At 53.4% G+C, this 2,824-nt stretch overlaps 1 pseudogene across 1 annotated transcript; it reads right to left on the reverse strand.

Annotated features, from left to right (window-relative positions):
• Positions 1-672: 672 nt before the first annotated feature.
• LOC113220822 lies at positions 673-2,183 on the reverse strand (annotated as a pseudogene). The gene has a single exon (XR_003307531.1). The product of XR_003307531.1 is annotated as a TLE family member 5 pseudogene (transcript).
• Positions 2,184-2,824: the final 641 nt, after the last annotated feature.

A 2,824-nucleotide genomic window follows, 5' to 3' on the forward strand; every position in this document is an offset into this window, starting at 1 on the left:
GCCTCCTGAGTAGCTAGGATTACAGGCACACACCTCAACGCCTGGCTGATTTTTGTATTTTGAGTAAAGACAGGATTTCACTTTGTTGATAAGGCTGGTCTCAAAATCCTGACCTTGTGATCTGCCCGCCTCAGCCTCCCAAAGTGCTGGGATTACAGGCATGAGCCTCCACACCCAGCCTAGGTTCCTTATTTTTAAAAACAATTTCGGAACCACTGTACTCTTTTCCACCATGACTATAGCAATGTAGAGTCCGCTAGCAATGCACAACAGTTCCGATTTGCTACATCCTCACCAACACTTACTATTTCCTGGATTTTTGATGATTGCCGTCTGAATGAGTATGAAGTGGTATCTTATTGTGGTGTTGATTTGCATTTCCTTAGTAATCAGTGATGTTGAGCATCTTTCATGTGTTTCATGGCCATTTGTATATCTTCTTTGGGAAAATGTCTATGTAAGTCCTTTCCCTATATTTTAGTTGGGTTGTTTATTGATTGCTGAGCTATAGGAATGTTTTATATATTCTGGATATTGATCCATTATCAAAGATATCATTTGAAATATTTTTTTCCATTCTGCAGGTTGCCTTTGATTACACAAAAATTTGAAATTTTGATGAAGTCTAATTTACTTTCAAGTAAATTGTTGTTTGTTTTCTTTTTTTTTTTTTTTGTATTTTTTTTTTTTTTTAGTACCCTCATCTTTATTTGGGAAGGGGAGGGGGAATCCTGGGTCGCCCACCCTCACCCTGCTCCTCCCAGCTCGGCTAAGCTCGTCCCTTGTGCCCCCTCTTTTGTGGGCAATGGGAGAGGACCAGGTGGGCGTGGAGGCGTCTGGAACTAGTCGAGGTGGTGAGTGGGGCAGGAGGTAGAGGTGGGAGCATACCTGGGACCCGGGGTCGGGGGAGACTCGGGGTGCCCAGGATGGGAAGGGGGCAGCTAGCATTGCGTGCATGCAGTACCAGGGTGAGAGAGCAGTGGCGTGTGCCCCGAAGGGCCCGGGCAGACTGTCAGTTACACGTGTTCAAAACGGGGGAAGGGCCGGGGGTTCTGGGCTTCTCGAAGTCTTGCTCCCTTGGGACCTGGTCTCCCATCTGACCCTCCAGGCCTTAGCTTGCCTCAAGTGTCAGGGCAGGTGTCCACCTATCCAGGCTGCAGGGTAGGAGGAGGGAGGCCGGGACTGGGGTAGGAAGAAAGCTAGAAGTGGCCTGCAAGTCGGACTGGGGCCTCCGCAGGCAGCCGCCATAAATACTATTGGAGTTTAGCCAATCCCGAGCTCCGCTGTGTCTTGTGCTAAACATTCCTTTCTCTCCGTGCCTCTGTCTCCCCTCTGTCCCCCGTCCCAACCTCCCCGTCCCGGCCCCCTGCTAATCCGACTTCTCGCCGTCATCCTCCTAGTGGGTGTCACCGTTGTGCCCGTTCTTGTCTTCCTTGGAGAGGTGGGCCTGGGAACCCAGCGTGGACAGCGAGAGCAGGCTGGTGCCTGCGCTGATCACCGGCAGCGAAGGCAGCTGCAGCCCCACGGGCAGTGGGGTCAAGGGCAGGGCCAGGGCCTGCAGCTGGGACAGCTGGTGGGCTTGGAGCTGCTGTCGGATGATAGAGTTCAGCTCAGGAGCGGTGACCTGCTTGGCCCTCCCGATGGCTCCCAAGACCTGCTGCTGGTGCTCTTGGGAGAGGTAGGGCAGGACCTGGGCACAAATCCCGTTCAGCCTTTTGACAATCTCCGCCTGTTTGTGCATCTGGATGTTCAAGCTGTAGGACATCACATAGTACATCACATAGTGACGCTGCATCTCCGACTTCTCACTGGCCAACTTGTCACATTCGATCTTGAGGCTGTGATACTGAGCTTGCAGTAGCTGAAATTCGTCTTTGATGAGGTCGCAGGAGTCGGAGGTTGTGAATTTGAGTTGCTGGGGTAGGTGCGAAGAGCCCGAATGCCTGCTTTGTGGAAACATCATGTCAGTCGCGGCAAGGGGAGCGGGCTGCGCCCCGGCTGTGCGCCGCCACTAGGGCTGCTGGGGGCGCCGGGCGGCCGCGCCTTTGTCCCGGTGCCCATGGGCAGCTCCCGGGGCCGCCGCCGCCTCCCGCGCCCGGCCTCGCCCGCTTCCTGAGCCCCCTCCCCGCGCGCCCAGCCCCGGCGCGCCCCGGGCCCCGCTTCCTGTGCGCCCGGCGCCCCTCCCCACCGCTCCCCGTCGCCCGCCTCCCGGCTCCCCGGCCCCACCACTATTGTCTAATGGCGGCGACGCCAGCAGTGGCCGTGGCTGGGCTGCTGCGGAGGCTCCGGCTCCACCTGCCGCCGCCGCCCCGTTCGTTTGCTTTTTGTTGTAACCATACAGCCAATCTTCATGCTCTTCTCCCTTCCCATGCTTTATTATTGCCCTCTCCAGAGGGTTTGACTCTGATTAAAGAAAAACAGACACCAGTTGAATTTTTATGGAATAGAGGAACTGTGGGAAAGAAACAGGTGGAAGAGTCCTGGGATTAAAAGCCAGGGTCAGGAGAAGACGGGTCAGAGGATGGGCTTTACTTTCAAGTCTCCTGAGTAGCTGGGACTGCACACATGTGCCTCCACACCAGCTTACATTTATCTTTAAACAAGGGTTTGATCCCTTTTTGAAATTTATTTGTGTTAAGGTATGTACCCTAAGTGATATGGCAGGCTCATTTTAGACGGTTGGACAATTTGATTTCTGGACCACCATTTGCCATTTGTGATCTGCTCTCCTACGAAATCAAGTGTTGCCCATGCTTTTGGTGTCAGAAAACTTTTACTTTATAATTTTAAGTATATCATGTCTCCTGCCTCATATGTACCACTG

The sequence above is a fragment of the Piliocolobus tephrosceles genome, unplaced genomic scaffold (genome assembly GCF_002776525.5).
Source record: "Piliocolobus tephrosceles isolate RC106 unplaced genomic scaffold, ASM277652v3 unscaffolded_14083, whole genome shotgun sequence".
In the NCBI taxonomy this organism is placed as follows: Eukaryota; Metazoa; Chordata; class Mammalia; order Primates; family Cercopithecidae; genus Piliocolobus; species Piliocolobus tephrosceles.